We start from the raw sequence: 22,464 nt of genomic DNA on the forward strand, positions 1-22,464 counted from the left end.
AATCAAAATTTAAATCAATAACAGGGACTTCCCTGGTGGTCCAGTGGTTAAGAATCTGCCTTCCAGTGCAGGGGACGCGGGTTCGATCCCTGGTCAGGGAACTAAGATCCAACATGCTGCAGAGCAACTAAGCCTGTGTGCCACAACTACTGAGCCTGCGCTCTAGAGCCCGCAAGCCACAACTACTGAGCCCACATGCCACAACTACTGAAGCCCGCGCGCCTAGAGCCCATGCTCCACAACAAGAGAAGCCACCGCAATGAGAAGCCCACTCACCGCAATGAAGAGTAGCCCCCGCTCGCCACAACTAGAGAAAGCCCACGTGCAGCAACGAAGACCCAATGCAGCCAAAAATAAATGAATTAAATAAATAATTTTTTTATAAAAGTAATTGTTCACTATATCTTCAGAAGAATAGGTGAAAACAATAGTGGGCTTTTAATGAAGCTTCTTTGAAACTCTTAGGATAGTTCAATGAAATGTAAGCATTTTCAAGAGTTCAAATATTTTCCTAGACCTTCCCGGGGCTGTCACTGGAGCTGAGTTTTAAAAAAAAGGGAAGGGATTCCCTGGTGGCGCAGTGGTTGAGAGTCCTCCTGCCGATGCAGGGGACACGGGTTCGTGCCCCGGTCCGGGAAGATCCCACATGCCGCGGAGCGGCTGGGCCCGTGAGCCATGGCCGCTGAGCCTGCGCGTCCGGAGCCTGTGTTCTGCAACGGGAGAGGCCACAACAGTGAGAGGCCCGCATACCCCCCCCCGCCAAAAAAAAGGCAAATACCACCCCTAGAGAAGAGGGATAAATTGGTTATGGTTAAAGAGGGGGAGGTGGAAGGGAGGGTATCAAAAGAGTTAAGTGTTGGCTAGAATTGGGTCATAAATAGAATAAGACAACTCTTATAACATCTATTTTTGGATCAACAATATTAAAAAAACTTTGCTTTTCAGTTGTACAACATAAGGAAATCAGCCTAAAACAATGAAATTATGTTAGACGTTTTCAAAATTCTCTTTCTGTAGCCAAAAAAAAACCTCACAAAGGGATTATAGCTAGTCCATACAAATGGGTGATCTATTTCATTGTATCAATACAAATGATCATCTTGTTTGTGCATAAATATATATTTTTAATAGTAGCATTCAAGTACAAAATAACTTGGAGAATGCACATATGGGTTATTATAAAAATCGTACAAAGAAGTCTTTACCTACAATGAAGGTACTTGTTCAGATTAGACAAAGATGTTCAAACACATATACACAAGGATGTCCAAAACTTACACCCTTCAGTTCTTTCAGGATGAGCCAAAAGGAGGCTTTCAGGTTTAAAAGAAAAAAAAAAAAAAGTTTATTTTGACTGAATGTCACATATGAAAGTAAGTGACTAAATAACAGAAGCATGAAAATCTAAGCACCATGAAGACCACTGTTAGAAAAATCCTTCTATTCAGAAGTTCCTTTTGATGATGTGCTAGGCATTGTTGTTGCCAGTGAGCACCAACCTCCCCCCACCTCTCCCTCATAGACATAAAACAGACCTCAAATGACGAAGGCAGGGCACTACTGCCTTTCTACTCTGGTAAGGTATGTATGCAATCACATTTTTCATCTCTAGATGGTGCAAGCTGAAAGTAATTTCTCTTTTTCAGGGTTTAGCTACATGAGATGATTTGTAATAGCTTCAGGTTTACTTTTTCTGCATAACCATAGAAAAGGCATTTCTGACCTTATTTACTACAGTTTGCTTAGTCTATTTCTTATATATATATGTTTTCATAGTCTTTTTTCATTATGGTTTATTACAGGATATTGAATAGAGTTCCCTCTGCTATACAATAGGACCTTGTTGTTTATCTGCTTAGTCTATTTCTTAACACACTTATCTATGATCTACAGAGGTCAATAAATACAGAAAAGAAACTTTACTAAATGTGTCCTAACAGCCATTTCCTATCAGATTCTACTGAGCTAAATTTCTAACGTACAATAATTATTTTAAACGGTCTAAAATATTCTGGGGGAAAAAAGTTTTTTTACTTAAAATAATTTGACATTAAAATCTAGTAGAATCTTCTTAGAACATAATTCAACACAACAGATTCAGATCTGCTAAAGGTCAAAATATTACCACGGCTGGCAGACTTTTTCTGTAAAGGGCAAGATAGTAAATATTCGAAGCTCCATTGTAGCCTAAAAGCAGCACCGACAAGATGCAAACAAGTGGGTGTGGCTGTGTCCTGGGATTCCTCTGGGCTTTAGTTTGCTGATTCCTGTTATTTACGGCAAAAGCCTGATTTCTTACGATAAGTCACCATGGTTTTTAACCGCCCCCACCCCCAAAACTGGATGCCTGTGCTCTCTTCAGCAGCACGTATACTAAAATTGGAACAATACAGAGAAGATTAGCATGGCCCCTGTGCAAGGATGACACGCAAATTCATGAAGCATTCCATATTTTTGTAAAGCAATTATACTCCAATAAAGATGAAATTAATTAATTAATTAATTATTTTAAAAAACAACTGGATGCCTGAGTCTGTTACAGATTATATTTAGTTTGGGTCATGATATGAAAAATAGTTGAGTTCACATAAAAATCCAGATTTCCATCTTCTCTTGGGAAAAAAAAACCCTGAGGACCTAGAAACACTGAGCCCAGAAAATGAGCTGAGGTTGAATATTCTGTCTCCTTGGAGGGATCAGGTGCTCTCCAGCTACTGCTGTTCCCACAGGCTGGCTTGTTCACCACCCACCTTTCCACAGCGCTGGGCACTTGGGACTGAGACCTCTTAGAACTGGAAAACCCCCATCAACTCTGTCCCCTAATGTTCTTCCTTATGCCCTTTCACTGACTACCCATTTATCTCCTCCTACTCTGGCCTACATTCTTCTATATTTCAGCTCTCATTGTTTTCATTTAAATGCATCAAAACACCTAGTAATAATAACATGATAGCAATGAGCGATTAATTACGACACACTTTTGCTGCAAATATGAAAACAAGAGTTTGTATTAGTAAAAAAATCTTCATTTTGATTAACTCTCCTCATATACATCATAAGAATGAAATAATATTACTATGTCTCAGCTACAAACCTGGAAACATTCCAATTTTTAAAAATCTTTATATAAAAAATAATCATTTTTCAATTTAAAAAGTAATCTTTTTATAGTAGTCTATATTTTTTCAAAAAAAGCTATTATATACATTAATTAACTTTAACATCCATGGATTTCTAGAATTGGAATTGAATAATAAGTCTGAATAACTTATTGAATTACTCAGATTGTATTATTACCTCATTCACAGATTTTTGCTTTATATCCATCAATACAAGTCTGAATCAATGTGAGAGACGATTTCCAGATCAATGCCCTCATGAGAAAGACACTAAGCCCTGCACTGTGTGGACTTCTCACATTTTTACCTTATTTACTCCTGTATTTTCCTCTTTCTGTATTTCTCTCCTCTTTCAATGTTGAGGAGAAAATGCAAATATTTTCCTTTCTTCACAGCATTTTCCTAGGTTTATGCTTAGGTTTAAGGTTCCCGTGTGCCTGACATCATTTGTCCTTCTTTACTTTCAAAATGAGATGCAGTTTAAAAAGTCCTTTGATTTTTAAACCTTTTGATTTTGTTGTAGGTCGATTATTCCTGAGCCTTTGTTAGACACAACTAACATGGCTTGGTCTCACTGGTGCCTAGTTCGCATCCTGAAGCTAGCCAGGAACCCAGCAAGAGTAGCCTTATTAGAACAAAAGACACTCCTATCACCCAGGAAATTGCAAGGGATTTAGGAGCTCTGTATCAGGGACCAGAGTCAAAGACCAAATATTAGAACAAAAGATGCTCCTAGCACATTTATCACATAGGAAATTACAAAGGCTTTAGGAGCTCTGGCCAGGAGCCAGGGACAAAGACCAAAATATATATTAATATTTCTTATTACATCAAAATATCAGACTACCTTTAACAATTTTATCATATGTATGTACCATCTGAACCACTATTTAAATTTTAATGGATTTATCTTTATATACATTATTTTAAAAAGAAAAATTGCTATTTAAAAAGGAAACATTTGATAGGAAACAAAAACCAGGATTGCTGACGATGACTAGAAGATAACCATAGGCGTAAGTATGAGACTATAAAAATTAAGATATTCTGGGCTTCCCTGGTGGCGCAGTGGTTGAGAGTCCGCCTGCTGATGCAGGGGACACGGGTTCGTGCCCCGGTCCGGGAAGATCCCACATGCCGCGGAGCGGCTGGGCCCGTGAGCCATGGCCGCTGAGCCTGCGCGTCCCGAGCCTGCGCTCCGCAAAGGGAGAGGCCACAACAGTGAGAGGCCCGTGTACCACAAAAAAAAAAAAAAAAAAAAAGAAAAATTAAGATATTCTTCAAATATACCACCAATATATTTGAGAAATGCTCTTAGGGTTCACCAGCTTCTAGACGTAGTGTGAGAAGACTTCCAAGTGCTACTTGGGCACAGGTAGTTTGATGGAAACGTTTCCATTAACCCTTTGCTACAATGCATCTGCCTGAGAATGTGCCCATGAGAGGGTCAGGGTCTCCTTTCCCTCCTCCTTTTTCAAAATCTCACTTCTCCTACTTCAAAAAAGACAGATAATTGTTCTACGGTTCTTCACCTGGGAGACATGGGTGTTATTGGGCTAGAAAACAAAATGGCAGTTTGAAATATTTGTGTCAGTTTTTTAAAAAACAATTTATTTGGCTGTATAGGGTCTTAGTTGCAGCATGAGGGATCCTCGTTGCAGCACGCAGGATCCTTCGTTGAGGCACGTGGGCTTCTCTCTAGTTGCGGCAGGTGGGCTCCAGAGCCCTTGGGCTCAGTAGCTGTGGCATGCGGGCTCTCTAGTTGTGTGCGTGGGCTTAGTTGCCCCACGGCGTGTGGGATCTTAGTTCCCTGACCAGGGATAGAACCCGAGTCCCCTGCATTGGAAGGCAGACTCTTAACCACTGGACCCCCAGGGAAGTCCCTTGTGTCAGTTCTGAAAAAAATAAATGAGTCCAAGACCAGATTTTAAAATCCTTTTGTCAGTCCGGTGGTTTCTCGTTTTTTACTTTCAACAAAATAGATGGATATAATTTACAACAACTTTCAATGATAGCTTACTATATACATTTTGGCATAAAACTCAGGAGTTCACAGAGTTGAGTGATATTGCTTTAAAAAAAAAAATCTCTTCAGCATTTTAAACACATTTGTGTGAATAAGGTTTCTCAGTGCTTATAATGGATAATGGTGGATATCATTTTGTTATGATATTCAGATTCCATTGGCTACTTTAAAAACTGTAAAGGGATAGTTTTATTTTTAAAACTCAGTATATACCATGTTGGAAAACACATCTTTTGTAGCTATTTAAACTTACGATATAAACTTTCATATGTCAATTTTAAAATGTGTGACAGGGACACTGTTTTACAAAATTCTTTTTGAGATTATGGAAGCAAAATAATTTGAAAACCAGGAAATCTTAAATATGTCAGAGATTTTTAAATCTACTAATTGTGAAATAAAGAATGTTACCCATCATCCAGTTCTACAAGAATCAAGTCACTAGCCACTACAGTTGCTGACCTACAATACACCCTGAAAGGAATTCAGGGTGAAGGTCAGGATGAGGTACTCTGTGCTCTGGGGAAACAGGCAAAACAGGCCCTTAGTTAGAAATATCTCAGGAGAAATTTTTTATGAACCTGGATTCTTGCATCTTCCATACTTAGAAAAGCACTAAAATCATTAACTGAGCTGTCTGTTCCTTGTGACTAGCAGCAACCTTCTACCAAGATGTGTGCTTGAGTGCATGTACCCCTTTGCCCAAATCACATATATACTGACCTACCTCTTCAGAGCAGTTCCTCAGAGCTGAGAGGCTCTCTCCCAGGCTATAGTCCTTAGTAAGCCCCCAAATAAAACTGAAACTCACAGCTCTCACGTTGTGTGTTTTTATTTCAGTCCACATATTCATGAATCCTTACTGCAGACATTACTCAAATACAAATTCCAACTGCCAGAGTAATACTCAAAATCAAGAACTCAAGACTGGAAAAGTCAGAGTAAGGAAAAAGAAGTGGAACATCGAAAACAATTCACCTCACAAAATTTAGTATAAATAGCTGTGTTATAATTTGTTTTCAAATTTAAAATTTTTCAAAAGTGAGCTCCAAATGAATGCAAACGTTAAAGCCAATTCTTGGCGGGTGGGACCAGGAAAAGCCTGATGGATGGCAGGTACAGGAGGTGGGCCAGAAGCCGGTTGGAGCCTGAAACATCTTGTAGTTGTCTGAAGACTCTTCAGTCACTATGTCAAGCGATACAGATGTTTCTTCTTCTCCATATGATGAAGATCAGGGATCTAAACTTATTAGAAAACCTAGAGAGAGGCACCATTTGTCCCCCTTGGAATGGCATGTTTTGTAGCAATCATTGCGCATGGATTACATATTTAAATTGAAGAGTAGGGGAAATACTAAAATGTCTGTTCACCTGATCCACATGCACATGGCAGCCCAAGGCTTTGTTGTGGGAACAATGATTCTTGGTATGGGCTATTCCATGTATTAAGAATTCTGGGTAAAACCTAAACCTTAGAAGAGGAGATGCTCTCTTGGTCTTGTTAGTGGTACTCGCTTTAGTTAGACATCTCATATTGAGGTTATATGTTTATGTTGAAAATAAATTGGGTCAGACAATAACATGGTAATTTGAATACTGCCTTCCTTTCTTGCAGGCTTGATTTGCCTGGTGACCAAGTTACTGGTGACTAGTTCACTAGCTAGGTCATTCAGGGGAGTCAAATGAGCACAAAAGAAACATGTCACTTTAAAATGCACTTGATAGTGGTACAATGTCCACCTGCTTAAACTCTTCTGATGAAATTAGTTCTAAAGAGGACAACATGCCAATCCTGAAATGCTCGCAGTTGCTGCAGAATATCATATACTTTTGATGTAATATAGGAATCCTATTTACCCCAGTTAATTTAACTCTTTCTGACTGCCTTGTGGAATGAGTACTGTTTTAAGTGCTGGTTAGCTCTTGAGGAACGCTTTCAGGACAGCACATGGAATACAACATTATAAACATCCTGGCAAGTATGTATGTGTGTTTTAAACCAAACCTGAAAAGCTGATAACAGAGCTGCTTAGAAGTAATATTTTTTTTTTTTTTTTTTCTTTTTTTGATATGTGGGCCTCTCACTGTTGTGGCCTCTCCCGTTGCGGAGCACAGGCTCCGGACGCGCAGGCTCAGCGGCCATGGCTCACGGGCCCAGCCGCTCCGCGGCATGTGGGATCTTCCCGGACCAGGGCACGAACCCGTGTCCCCTGCATCGGCAGGCGGATTCTCAACCACTGCGCCACCAGGGAAGCCCAGAAGTAATATTTATTTCAGAATCATAGTTGTAAATTTGTCGATGTCATTTTGAAGTAGAAATGTGTATTTTAAGTGCTAATGCAAAGGTAAATGAAAAACAATTTTCATTTATTTTTAAAAATTTATTTTATTTTTTCATTTTTGGCTGTGTAGGGTCTTCGTTGCGGTGTGCGAGCTGCTCATTGCAGTGGCTTCTCTTGTTGCATGCAGAGCACAGGCTCTAGGTGCGCAGCCTTCGGTAGCTGTGGCACATGGGCTCAGTAGTTGTGGCACATGGGCTCAGTAGTTGTGGCGCACGGGCTCTAGAGCTCCGGCTCAGTAGTTGTGGCGCACGGGCTTAGTTGCTCCGGCATGTGGGATCTTCCCAGACCAGGGATCGAACCCGCGTCCCCTGCACTGGCAGGCGGATTCTCAACCACTGCGCCACCAGGGAAGCCCCCAAAACAGTTTTTAAATGTCTGCAGGGCTTCCCTGGTGGCGCAGTGGTTGAGAATCCGCCTGCCGATGCAGGGGACGCGGGTTCATACCCCGGTCCGGGAAGATCCCACATGCCGCGGAGCGGCTGGGCCCGTGAGCCATGGCCGCTGAGCCTGCGCGTCCGGAGCCTACGCTCTGCAACGGGAGAGGCCACAACAGTGAGAGGCCCGCGTAACCCCCCCCCAAAAAAGTCAAAGATCCCCACCCTTGCAGAATTTAGAACTTTCTTCTTGTAGATGTAATGTATGGCTTGGGGAAAGGGAAGTAAATAAAAGTTATTTTGTTTTTGACTATCCTAATTCGAGATATTGAGTTTTAAGTTGGTATTTAATAAATGAACTTGACTTTCAGCTGAAGAAATACATAATCTAAAAAGGAACACCACATGAAAGGAGTGATTTCAGTGAGCCCAGAAAAGCGCTAAATTCCTTAACTTGAGATATCTAGTTTTCTTAAATGAACAATAATCTTTTGATGTTCAGACTACTTTTCCTTTGTTGCAAAATTCCTGTATATCCTCGCTCCCCCTGTGTCTCCTTGGAGCAGATTTCTCACAGTTACTTGAGATGCTGCCTCCCAGGCTTGAAGTCCTAAAAATTTCTGCCGAATAAAACATAATTCTCAACTTTAAAAGAAAAACCATGAAGCAAACAAACAAAAAGAAACACCAAGTAATGCAGCGAAAAGGAAATGCTAAAAAAAAACCCCAAACTCAACTATATGAGTATATAAATATTACTCTGTGAAATGCAGGATATCTGAATGCTTGGAGAATATTCCTCCTTACCCACCAGATGCTCTCTTTTTTCCCCTCTAGTTTTATTGATATATAATTGACACACAGCACTGTGTAAGTTTAAGGTGTATAGCATCATGATTGGACCTACACACATCATGAAATGAAATGATGACCACAATAAGTTTAGTGAACATCCCTCATCTCATATAGATACAAAATTAGAGACATAGAAAAAAAATCTTTTTCCTTGTGATGAGAATTCTTAGGATTTACTCTTTTAACAATTTTGATATATAACATAGAGCAGTGTTAATTATATTTATCATGTTGTACATTACAGCCCTAGTACTTATTTATCCTATAACTGGAAGTTTGTACCTTTTGACAGCCTTCATTGAATTCCCCATCCTCCTACCTCTGCCTCTGGTGGGGTGTGTGTTTGTTTTTGAAGTATAATTTATCTACAACACTATGTTAGTTCGTGTTACACAACACAGTGATTCAATACATAAACAAAAAATGTTGCCTGCCATTCCAGTTCTACAAAGATCAAGTCATTAACTGCTGCCATTACAGACCTACAGTACAACCTGAAAGGAATTCACGGTGAAGCTTTCTGTGTTGTGGCTATATGAGCCCCTAGATAGTTAAGATGCATATCTAAGGAAGAATTTCAATGACCCAAGATTGTTGCATCTTCCCATCCATAAAGAAGCATTAAAATTATTAACTTGTGATATGTTTTTTTTGTGATTGGCTGTAATCTTTTAGCAAGATGTATGCTCAATTACATGTATTTCTCAGCAAAACATTCATCTATACCCTGGCCCCTCCCCTACCTCTTTGGAGCAGTTCTTTGGAGCTATCTGAGAGGCTGTCTTCTGGTCTCTAGTCCTCAGTAAGACACGGAATAAAACTCAACTCAAAGCCCTTACGGTGTGCGCTTATTTTTCCAGTCAACAAATACTTCTATACATTTCAAAACGATCACCATAAGTCTAGTTACCATCCACCAGCTGCTCTCTGAATCCAGTCATTTAGGGTTTTTATGAAGGTTCTACCATGCTGCCATGTTTGATTAAATCATTAGCCATTGGTGATTAACTCAGTCCTCAGCCCTTCTCCCCTCCCTGGAGGTCAGGGAGTAGGGCTAAACGTTCCAACATTTCAATCTGTGGTTGGTTCCTCTGGCAACCAGCCCCCATCCTCATTAGCATAAACTCAGGTATGGGCTTATTATGAATAACAAAAGAAGCTCCACTCAGCCCTGCCACTCAGGAATTTAGAAGGGTTTTTAAAGCTTTGTGCCAGGAACCAGAATGAAGACCAAATATATATTTCTTATGATATCAAAAGATCACTGTGTGTGTGTGTGTGTGTGTGTGTGTGTGTGTGTGTGAAGACGGGAAGATAAGGAGGAGAGAGACAGACAGACAGACAGACAGACAGACAAAGGGGGAAGAGGGAGGAAATTGTTCCCTTTCTCCTACTCCATCTGAGGAGGTGGCACGGGACCCAGGGGAAAGGCAGGGTCCCCCACAGGCCAGAAACCTGCTCTACTTGAGGGCTCTGGCCGATGGGGTCAGGAGGTCAAGAGGACCTAAGAGTTAGCTGTCCTGAAGAGGGTGGATGGACACCACCCAGATGGGGCTAAGAGGAAGGAGATTCCTGTCCTAGAAGGCATCCTTCCCTCTCCAACAGCCTTCCTTCCCCTGGTAACAAAGAAGCAACCCAGTGAGGTACTGGAAACCACGCTCATAATGAACAGAGGGGTTCTGGTGTTCTGGAAGCCCTGCTGGGCTCAAACAGAGCTGCGAGTGGTTGCATCTTGTTTTTGTGAAGACTCACCTGTGATCAGAGCTGTCTGGGGCAGCCCCAAACTAGGAAAAGCAGCAGGGGGTTTGTTTTTCTCTTTTGTGAAGGAAGCCATCAAGTCATGTATATGCACCAGTTCTGAGCTTATGCTGAGGAAACAGAGGAAATCCACCAGTTTATATTGACACGACTTTATGAGGAAGGCAGACACTGCATTTCCACTCACCGACACAGACTTGCATGTGGGAAACTCTAACTCTTGGAAATGAGTGCTTTGCCTGTCGTGCCTGACTGTGAGGCTTGAAGTCTTCATAATCAGAATATAATGGCATTTTCCTGGACCATACTAACCGAGTTGCTTTACTGTACATACAAATTCATGAGGAATTAGATGCAATAGAGTGTAGGTGCTGCTAGAGCGTGCTTCTATTTAAGGAAACAAAACTTTTCTGGGTTTCAAATAAGTAGACTTACAACATCAAGGTTGATTCTTATTATCGGTTCCATAGCAATTGTCTTCTTTCCTTGGAATGAAAGTGTGGAAGATGAGAAAACGCATTTTAAGTCAATGGCTTAAATGGTGGATGTTTTCTAGTCAAATCACATTTTTCCTTTTCTGGCTTGATGCCATTGTTGGTGATGTTTGAACTCCGTCTGTAGTTATCAAAGGTTTAGTACACCCTCCTCCCACCCGAGCTCACCAATCACATTCCTGCTGAACAACAATGGTGGCTGGTTCTCAGAACCAGGTGGCTTTCCAAAAGTGATGCCAGGAGCATTTGTCTGGCATGTGGCATAGAGTCAAGTGGGAGCTACTTCCTCACCCATCTTCTTCTATTGTTGTTTGTTGTCTTTCTTTTCTGTACATCCTTTTTCCCCTTGACCATGTCTCTGTTTCACATGGTATCCCTTCGCTTATACTGTTAGGTGACTTCCAGAGCTCTGATGTCTTTTTTTTTGGACTTTTTTTTTTTTTTTTAACATCTTTATTGGAGTATAATTGCTTTACAATGGTGTGTTAGTTTCTGCTTTATAACAAAGTGAATCAGTTATACATATACACATGTTCCTATTTCTCTTCCCTCCTGCATCTCCCTCCCTCCCACCGTCCCTATCCCACCCCTCTAGGCGGTCACAAACCACTTAGCTGATCTCCCTGTGCTATGCAGCTGCTTCCTACTAGCTATCCCTTTTACGCTTGGTAGTGTATATATGTCCATGCCACTCTCTCACCTCGTCACAGCCTACCCTTGATGTCTTCTTGATGTTGTTTGTTGTTGTTTGCTTGTTTTTTGTTTGCTTCCAGGTCTAGACATTCAACATTATGTGACTCTCTTGCCTATCAGTTGAAGATGATGGGTTCATTGCCCAAGAAACTGACATGCACAAACTCAAATCACAAGAAACCAGCATGATTTTTTATTATTTCTACTTGAGTTTTCATCTTTGGGATTTAAGGCACCGTGGCCCTACAGGAGTCAGAGCTTATCCTAAATCCCTCACTTTCTTTATTAAAAACGTACAGAATTTAAAGATAAAAGTTGAACTAGTATGCCATTGTGGAGAAAAGACTGAACAAAAACAGCTTTTCCATGTCCATTTGATGCTGGTCAAAACACATCATTGGCCATTTACTTAAAAAAAAAAAACCAACAAAAAACCAAATGCGGGGCTTCCCTGGTGGCGCAGTGGTTGAGAATCCGCCTGCCGATTCAGGGGTCACGGGTTCGTGCCCTGGTCCGGGAAGATCCCACATGCCGTGGAGCAACTAAGCCCGTGAGCCATGGCCGCTAGGCCTGCGCGTCCGGAGCCTGTGCTCTGCAACGGGAGAGGCCACAGCAGTGAGAGGCCCGCATACCACAAAAAAAAAAAACAAAAAAAAAAACCAAATGCAATATGCTTGTACACAGACACATAAAAAAATAGGAGGGCTTCCCTGGTGGCGCAGTGGTTGAGAGTCTGCCTGTCCATGCAGGGGACACAGGTTCGTGCCCCGGTCTGGGAAGATCCCACATGCCACGGAGCGGCTGGGCCCGTGAGCCATGGCCGCTGAGCCTGCGCATCCGGAGCCTGTGCTCCGCAACGGGTGAGGCCACAACAGTAAGAGGCCCTCGTACCGCAAGAAAAAAAAAAGGGGAAAAGGGAAAATAAAAGATTAGAGAAAATGACACTCTAGTTGCTAGGAAGTGATGGGACAAAGTTATAGCTTTCTAACTGAGAATGTATCCTTGTTTGTAGAACCGAGTTCTGGGTCAAGTAGCAGGTATTCTTTTTAGTAGGCACCTCATTTTTGCTGCCGAACACATCCAACTGTATCTTCTTCCTCCATTTTCAATTGTTTAGGTATCTGTTTCACTGATTGGCTGCTCATCAAATGGGGGTCTGACCTGCCTAACTGACAAAATCTATCATTCACAACAGGTTCCAGCATTTGAAGGCTTGACTGGGGCTAGGATTCACTTCCAAAGTGACTCACACGTAAGCCTGGCACGTCAGTGCTGGTTGTTGGTGGGAGACCTCAGTTCCTCAACCACAGGGCTGCTTGAGAGTCTTATAACTGGCAGCTGGCTTCCCCTTGAGCAAGTGATCCAGGCCTCAGGTTTTGCTGCAGAGAAAGGAATTCCTGCTAGAGTAATTCTTCTGGCCTATTTCATTACCTCTCACCTATTCTTGCCCATGGGAGGAGGTGGGACTTCTGATTGGTGAATTTGGTGCAAGGAACTAAGCATGGTCCATCAGCTTCTCTGGGGTTATTTTATTTTGGAGCAAGCATGTTTCCAGGCTGCAGGCATTCTAATCTGTTTTTGGCCAGACCAGAGTCAAGGGCCAGCACTTTGGGGTGTCCCTGACTTGTCCAGCTATGCCAGGGTCTGGGTAAGTAAGTTCATCTCATTGGGGTGAATTGATGGTAAACCCACATGGTTGTAGATCTAAAGTCATGATCTCGCATCAGCATTGCCAGTGATATTTTGAGTTCTCTTTGTATGACTCGTATCAATTAGTTCTGAACACTGGAGGGGAAGATGGAGCCTCTTCAAAAACCTCAAACTTTGTGGGAAGAGAATACAATTAGAGTAACTCAGCCAGGTATCTGAAGAACTAAATTGCTTCCCTGTTGGCTTAATTTTAGCATCTTCAAGACTGAGGGTGTTGGGACTTCCCTGGTGGTCCAGTGGTTAGGACTCTGCGCTCCCAATGCAGGGGGCCCAGGTTTGATCCCTGGTCGGGAACTAGATCCCACATGCATGCCACAACTAAAAAGTCCGCATGCCACAACTAAGAAGTCCGCATGCCACAACTAAAGATCCTGAATGCTGCAACTAAGACCCAGCACAGCCAAAATGAATAAATAAATAAATATTAAAAAAAAAAAAAAAGACTGAGGGTGTTACTGTGTTCAGTTTTTTTCCCTTAGAGCCTAAGAAGGTTCTTGCAAGACTTCTTCTAGATGGGTGTCTCGGCACAGGGAGTGGGAAAGAGAGAGTCATTTTTGTACATTATTCTTGCCCTCAAGCTCTCTCCCCTGGTTGGGTCAAATGTCTAGTGGTTGTAACAGTGTGAGAAATTTTCCTGGAAGACTTGACTCCAATTTTCATTTCCTTTTCGAATGATGATAATAATAATAATAGCAATAATGGCACTGACTATTTTGAGCACGAGCCAACCAGTATACTGTAAGCTTTACATATATTGTGTCTAGTCTTTACATCAACCCTGAGGCAGACAGTTTCATTTTACAGAAACATTACGCAATCTGCTCCAAGTTGCACAGAGTGGAGGCTCGAACCCCATTCTGTCTGACTCCCAAGCCCAGGCTCCTTCAGTTTTCCCACATTTCTCTGAGCCTCTACTCCATCTCAGCTTTTCAGGGTCGAGAGGGCAGTTAAGAAAGAGGATGTTCTTATTTTTCAAGGCTGGCTGACTTCTCCCTAGGGGGGCTTTCCAAATAACCTAGCAACTCCGGAGACAGTAAAGCTAAGCATTCTACTCAGAGGCTATTTTACCTTTCAAACACCCCCTTCCTACCCTGCACTCCCAGCACGCCCTCCCTCCCCCAGCTTCCCAACCATGAAACTGTTATTGTACCTATCTCAGCTCAGAGGCCATCTGTTCAACCAGGGGGTGCCGTTATCTTTATGGTCCTTTAACATGGCCATTTCCTGAAGTTGCATTTGATAATGGAAAATGGGTTTCTGTGTCCCTGAGGGACCATATCTACGTTGCTATTTTGTCTTCTCATGGCAGAAGGAATTTGAAACAGCTCTAATATTGAGAAAGAAAAGAAGCAATTCCCTTAATAGGTGTGGTAGGCAGAATAATGCTTCCCCAAAGATGTCCACATCCTTTTCCCTGGAACCTGCAAATATGTTATTTTACATGGCAAAGAGAACTTGCAGATATGTTTAAATTAAGAATCTTGCAATGTGGGAGATTATCGAGCATTATTTCGTGGGTCTAATGTAATCACAAGGGTCCTTTTAAGGAAAAGAAGGCAGAAGAGTCAGAGAAGGAGATACGACAACATAAGAAGCTGGAGTGATGGGACTGCTAGCTGGAGGCCATGAGCCAAAGAATGCTAGCAGCCTCTAGACTAGAAAAAGCAAGGAAACAGGTACTTCCCTAGAGTTCCCAGAAGCAACAGAACCCTGCCAACACCTTGATTTTAGCTCCATAAGACCTGTTTCAGACTTCTGACCTCCAGAACTGTAGGATAACGTTACCGAGCTGAACTCGTGTCTGCTCACCCACCACACAGCAAAGACAATTTACTGACAGCAGTTTGTGGTGAAGGGAAGTACAGCAGTTATTGCAGGCATCAAGCAAGAACAGGCAGCTCATGCTCAAAAGACCCAAACTTCCTGATGGCTTTCAGGGAAGGGTTTTTCAAGGCAACATTTGGGATGAAGGTTGCAGCTTGTGGACTTCCTTCTGATTGGTTGGTGGTGAGGTCACAGGGTGATGTTTTGGGAAGCTTAATCATCCACCTTCTGGTTCCAACCAGTCTGGGGTCTAGTGCTTGTGGTCAGCATGCAGTCACTATCCTCCATCTGGGTGAAGATCTTAGTCTCTGCAGAATAACTCAAAGATGTGCATCAGGGCTTCCCTGGTGGCGCAGTGGTTAAGAATCAGCCTGCCAATGCAGGAGACACGGGTTTGAGCCCTGGTCTGGAAAGATCCCACGTGCCGCGGAGCAATTAAACCTGTGCACTACAACTACTGAGTCCGTGTGCCACAACTACTGAAGCCTGCGCACCTAGAGCCTGTGTTCCACAGCAAGAACAGCCACTGCAATGAGAAGCCCATGCACCACAACGAAGAGTCACCCCCGCTGGCCGCGACTAGAGAAAACCTGCGTACAGCAACGAAGACCCAATGCAGCCAAAAAAAAAAAAAATTATTAACTGCTTGAGTCTGCTCTTTGGAACTCAGAAAAGGTACAGGAGACTAAAGCCCTTTTTTTCTACAAACAAGAAACAGGGGACACGGAGGGCCTTTTGTACCCAAGAAGGAAGGCCCCAATGGGTCCTGCTCAGTTTCAGTCACCCATTTTCTTTTTTACTCCTCCATCCTGAGGGGAACAGGGGGCTGGACAAGAAAGATAATAGAGTTTTGGATAGAGAGGTAAATCATAAACTCAGGCAGGGAAACTTTGTTTTCGGGGGACTTGGTTTCAATAATAAATTTATGTTGCTTTAAGGCACTAAGTTTGTGGTAATTTGTTACAGTAGCAACAGGAAGCTAAGACAATGCAATACACTCCACCTTTCTCTGCTTAATCATTTATGCAATAGGCCACTAAACATCCTGGTCAGAAACTCCATGTCAACTAGTGACCCTGCCATTTAAATTTTTCTCACAAAACAAGAGGCACCATGGAATAGTATGTCTGGTGTACCCTTTCATTATTGCCTTTTTTCATAACAGCCTTTTGGAAAAATGAGTTTACACAATCCTTTTTCATGGTGATAAGACAAGAAATCTTTATAGACCAAGACCATATTGGTGGAGACTACCACCAGAGGCCCCTGCATATCCTCTTACTTACTCTGAGGTATCATAGATACAAATTAGCAACAATGTAGCTAACAGATGTCACATGACCATTTATTGCTTATGCCCCTGGAAAACAAGGCATGCCTTATCACCACTGGAAAATGCCACTGGGTTTCAGTGCTATAGGAACTGACATGAAAGAGCCAATGACTCCTAATCAGGCTCCGAAGGAAATTGTGCAGCTAATGCGAGCTCCATGGAAGCTGACCCAGTCTGTCCGTGTGGAAGGTTAATGGCCCTGAGTTGGGTCACCATTAGAGAGCAGGACAAGGAGGGTCTTAACTCTGGTTTCAGCTGAACACTTTTTTTTTTTTGTGGTACGCGGGCCTCTCACTGTTGTGGCCTCTCCCATTGCGGAGCGTAGGCTCCGGACGCGCAGGCTCAGCGGCCATGGCTCACGGGCCCAGCCGCTCCGCTGCACGTGGGATCTTCCTGGACCGGGGCACGAACCCGCGTCCCCTGCATCGGCAGGCGGACTCTCAACCACTGCGCCACCAGGGAAGCCCTCAGCTGAACACTTTTGAAACTGCCTTGCTGATTCAGGGCATCCACTGTTTCAATGCCAGTCAGCAGGATAATGATTTAATTAACCTTCCTGCTGAAGCTGGTGGGAACCCAAAGCAGTCATTCCCCAGCAGAAACTTTCACCACAAAACAAATTCAATTGATTTCTGCCTGCTCTTCCCATTCTCTGTGGAGATCTGAAAGAGCAAACCAGTTCTAGCTGGTTAAACCAATGATCCCTCCAGGAGGGCTTCAATTGGCCAATACTTCCGGGGTCCAGAAGGTGCTTAGTCCCAATAAATTCCGTGTGGCTATGGTGCCAGGTGTCAGGTCACTTCTGGATTCTTGTACCCTCTGTGCTCTGGGATGTCTCCTCCATTCACACTAGGGGGAAGGCTCCCATTCATTGATTAAAGGCTGCATCTTTCCTTAATTGGTGTTTCCGCAATGACCACATCGTGAGGAGGATCGTACAGCCTTAATAATTTGTACATGGGAGGATAGCCATATAAGACCAAGCATGGTATACTCCTATGGAACTTTTTATCCGTGCCACATTACACTAACAGCTCATAAGTGTGGTCAACTCAGATCTCAAGATCTTCAGATAAGCTGATACTGAGAGAAGAGAAATGGGACAGATAAACATACATGAAAGAGGGAAGTGGCTCTGAAAGCTTGAGAACTAGGGGAGAGAAAAATACATAAAAAGAGGTCTAGGAAACGGCATGAGGTTGCTAAGTGCTTAGCCACAGAAAGGAATGGTGCCAAAGGGGAGAGGTTCTAATAAGAAAGTGGATAATTCAGTTTAAAAATTCTACTTAGGGAGACCTTCATTTACATTCTGCTTCCATCATTAAACGTAGTTTAAAAAAACAAATCTGGTTTATCATTTTGTTTAATATTTCAATTGGTAAATTCTGAGGTTGGCAAAGATGGAACATAAGATGATGTTGATTGGTTGCCTCCCTGCAGGCTCAATGAACTGCCTTTGCAACCAGGACTTGAGTATAGGGAGCTTCAAAGGGTTGAAAGATAGCAAGAATGTACTCAATAGGAAAAGGGGGTGAATGAAGGAAGATGTGAAGCACCAGCTCTGAAAGGTGACCACCCTGTACTACCTATTCCTTTCTTTCCTTGCTCCCCTAGGAGGTCTTCTAGGCTGGGTCAGAGATGACATAAAGTGGGTATATTTGCAGGTTGGCAATTTAACTTGATCCAATAACACTCCAGAGATTGTAGTTCATGCCTTTACTTTAACAGAGGACCTGAGTGAGTGTAACTTCCTCAAACTGTAAAGAAATCCATATATAACGGCCAACTGTTATCTACAAATCGAAATCAGTTACAGCTAAGTGGAACACAAAGTCCATAGATTGTACCCAATGAAAAAATATTACTGCTAATGTCCAACTAATCATCAGCAAATTAGTCTGGATCTGACAAAGATTAAACACAAATACAATTTATTACTTTTGAGGTTTGACAATGCTGCTGAACTATGAATCCTCAGGGAAGACAGAATGATCTGTTACCTAACATAAGACTTAGGAGCAATAGTTTCCTATGATTTGTCAGCTAGCTGAAGAACTGAGTTTTGAAGACTGACACTAGCAAACTGATGAAAGATACATAAATATTTTAAGAGAATTGAAAAACAAATATGAGAATAGAAGAAAATTATGGCAAAAGAAACAAACACTACGAAACACTGATATCTTTCAGTGTTGGGCTTTATTTGCAATTGTTGATTGGGTTTATTTGCAATCTTCTTTTTGAATGACTTAAGAAAGTAAAAAATTAATAAGATCATAAGAAGAATTTACCAACATTTTCAAAAGCTCTAGTAGCTAAACTTTTAACTAGATATAGCAATGATCACTGTAAAAACTTGCACTACTTTTATACAAATAATATATAGTTATTAGATATTTTTAAAATTACTTATAATCTCACCATCCAGAGAAAATCTGTTAACATTTTGGTGTCTGTCTTTCAGACTGTTTCCTATATAGTAATGGCTTTGGGGCAGAGAAAAGAAATGAAGTAGCAGAGATGAAGTAAAGTATTGAGATGTTTTGAGGATCTGTTGAGGAATTTTTAAAGGTGTATAAATATTGACAAGCTATTTTCAAATAATTGACAAATGTGAAAATTTGCACAAGAAATAGTAAAACCTAGAAGACAATGAGAACATCCCAGAGAATGAGTGGAAGTAGATAGTCCAAGTGTGCATGTGATTAGTGCTTTTCAAGACGTGAGTGGTGATCCATTTGTAAGTTACAAAATTAATAGAGTAGTCTTGACCAGCATTAAAATGAAAAAGGAGCAGGAGGAAGAAAAATCGAATAAAATTGGAAGTATCCCTATGCAGTTTTGAAGCTTTTGCTTCACGTGTGTGTCTCTGTGCGTGTGGCATGTGCATGAGCTGAGTTGCTACAAATAATGCACTTTCTACCCTGAGTTGAGGTAAAACAATATATGAATGCCACAGCAGTAGACTGAAATCTTACCAACTGAGTCCTCAGAGAATAGAACAATGAGTGAGTGGAGAAAGGATTCCATCTCCAGGTGATAATACTGTCCAGCCCCAAAGGGTATAAGAACGGAGAAAATCACTGTACCCAATGAGAACCTTATGCTCTGATGCCAAGCTTATCCTGCCCAGCTAATGGGGACAGACTGACCTGTTGACCTGCTGGATAAACCATTAACAATTTAGAGGTTCATCACTGTCCCTCTCATAAAAGAACTGCACTCCATCAGTCTGCTTCTGATGCTTCAGTCCCTGCTCCAGTAGCAGTTGAAAGATTACGCTTCTTCTGCCTGGTGTGCCTATGCCTTGCAGCCCTGACTAAAAACCCCCTCAGGCTTAAGGGATTGGATGGGCCACCGCCCTGGGCAAAGATTGGAGCCAGTGGTTCTCAATTACATTAAATCACAGCAAGAACGACAATGCTGTGGAGGGAGAAGACTGCCAGCGGTTTGGAACGTAACGCCACTGTGCTGTTAAAATGCCCAGGGCAGCAGTATGATGTGCTGTCTAGATGAGTTGTCGAAATACTGCCAGCAAACACAAACACAGGCTTGCTAGAGGGCTGAGGTCAGAGTGAGCATAAGTCATTGACTCCTGGACACCTCAGGCCATCAGCTGTAGTCAAATGTTAGCCCTGCCAATCACTCCTAACTGATGACCCAGGACACTGCGCCGAGTCCTCTTGTGAAAGCTAGCCATGTGTCAGCCATCACACTGTCTGAGAGCATCATTTGGTGACCATATTGAGAGGACCGGGTGTCAGGGCTCATGTGAGAAGTAAAAGATGGCAGAGTTCACACACACAATTATGAAATTCATCACTGCACTGTAGGGGAGCTCAAGTTTGGTCTGTATTTTATCATTTTTTGAAAAAGAAATGGCAAATACAGAATCGCTGTCTTGGTAAATTTTCCTCTTCACATGAGATCACAGTGAGGGAAAACAAGCCTCAGCCAGTGCCCGTGATTGTTATCAGTCTTTAGGGGTTACAAAAGAATAGAAAAATGCATCCAGCTGGAGACATCATACATGATTTCAAACATCTGCAGACCAAGTAAAAAGTCCATGTTGCAGCATGGACTTTATTCACATGGCTATTTTCCACCCACATCTTCTTTCTATTGGTTGATAGTTGCCACGAAGGAGGCTAGGACAACTGCCTCTTACTCCCCAAATGCTCTGTTTCTCCTCAACTCTTGTCTGCGTCCCAGTCCTCCCCTGTACCTCCAATTCTGCAGAGTCATCTGGAATCGTAGAAGCATCCAGTTCTTTCTTTTTTCTTTTTGGATCAAAGGCACTCAAGAGAACCTGAGTACGGAGAGGCAAGGGAATCCTAAACATAAATGATTCCTTCAAATCCTCTAAACGTTGTCTTTCTTTCCCTTCCTCCTTCTCTCTCCCATCTATTTACAGGTTCTGAACTCCTTTCTTGGAAGCACTGTCAGAAAAAAGCTTTGCTGTTGACTATGTTCTAATCCTGGCTGGATCCCTATTTGGCACTTAATGGGTTGGAGAATTTGAAAGATCAGGGAAAATCCTAAACTGGACAGAACCTAGATGCTTACAAGACCTCCTCCCTTGTTCTTAGAGTGACAATGACATTATTCAATAAATATTGATTGAATCCCTATGGCATTGCAAGGCTTTGCATGTAGGGGACACAAACATTTTTTGTTTCAGTGATGATGTTAGTCATATGATAATCAAACCCCCATATCTTCTTTTTTTAACTATTAAAAAATTTTTTTAAATTTATTTTTGGCTGCGTTGGGTCTTCGTTGCTGTACGCAGGCTTTCTCTAGTTGCGGCGAGCGGAGGCTACCCTTGGCTTCTCATTGCGGTGGCTTCTCTTGCTGTGGAGCACGGGCTCAAGGCATATGGGCTTCAGTAGTTGTGGCGCGCAGGCTTAGTAGTTGTGGCTCGTGGGCTCTAGAGCACAGGCTCAGTAGTTGTGGTGCACAGGCTTAGTTGCTCCGCGGCATGTGGGTTCTTCTCGGACCAGGGCTGGAACCCAGATCCCCCGCACTGGCAGGTGGATTCTTAACACTGTGCCACCAGGGAAGTACCCCCCCACCGCGTACCTTCTAAGACTATATTTCTTCTGCCCCGATTCCTGATGAAATGGGCTATTCTTGGCTTCATGTGAGCCCCTTCTCCAAAGCTGGGCTGGCAAACTTCAGTGACCACCCATTGCCAAACCTCTCACTTATCACTCTAATATGAGAGCATGGAATGGGAGCCCTGAGGCTCTCAGCCCCCATGAAGGTGAATGCTGGGCCCTGAGAGAGCCTGCAGGCAGCTAAATTGCACACACAGCATCGTGCCTGAAACAGCTTCTGAGTGCTCTGAAAACACTTGGGTCTTATGACGCCTCTATTCTGTAAAAGGATCATTGCTGAGGTCAAATGACTTGCCCCAGTATCACTTGGCAACTCAGCAGCTACACCAGAAATAGAATCCTGCCCAGTGTTCCTGACTGCCTGGCAGGAGCTTAAAACACTGCCAACCTTTGGGGCAGGAGAAAGAAGTCACCCGTGGAGTCCCTGTCCCTGAAAAAATACAGAAGCTCACCTGGCCTCTGAGGTCATAATGGCCCTTGAAACTTGGGGTGTGTTAGCATCCCCCCCAAACCCAGCTCAGTTCTGAAAGCAACCCAAGGAAGGTGGTGCCCGCTGAGCAGCTGGCAGCGCAGGCTGGCGCATCTGCTCTGCTGGAGCACGGAGCGGTGTTCCAAGAGGGAATTGAAACTGCTGGTGGGGGCAGGGCTCCCCAAGCATGCACTCAGGCTGCGGGAAGAAGGTGAGAGATGCTACCTTGCAGTTCTGTCCAGTCACTGAATGGTTCATGGTGCAGAGGTGCTGGCTTCAGAGGGTGCTGCCCAGCTGTTGGCTGGAGCAGAGGTACAAAGCAGTTGGGTATGGTAAAGGCTAAGATG

General features: G+C 42.8%; 1 protein-coding gene, 1 non-coding gene and 1 pseudogene across 4 annotated transcripts in view; 2 read left to right on the forward strand and 1 right to left on the reverse strand.

Moving 5' to 3' along the window:
• Positions 1 to 22,464, reverse strand: part of GCNT4 (glucosaminyl (N-acetyl) transferase 4) — a 128,193-nt gene that overhangs the window by 8,205 nt on the left and 97,524 nt on the right. The gene's annotated exons all lie outside the window — the stretch shown is intronic.
• Positions 2,350 to 2,456, forward strand: LOC131756547 (U6 spliceosomal RNA). The gene has a single exon (XR_009335705.1). It is a non-coding gene; the product is annotated as a U6 spliceosomal RNA (small nuclear RNA).
• On the forward strand, positions 6,334 to 6,621 carry LOC131756024 (HIG1 domain family member 1A, mitochondrial pseudogene; annotated as a pseudogene).

Source organism: Kogia breviceps, chromosome 4 (assembly GCF_026419965.1).
Source record: "Kogia breviceps isolate mKogBre1 chromosome 4, mKogBre1 haplotype 1, whole genome shotgun sequence".
Classification (NCBI taxonomy): domain Eukaryota; kingdom Metazoa; phylum Chordata; class Mammalia; order Artiodactyla; family Physeteridae; genus Kogia; species Kogia breviceps.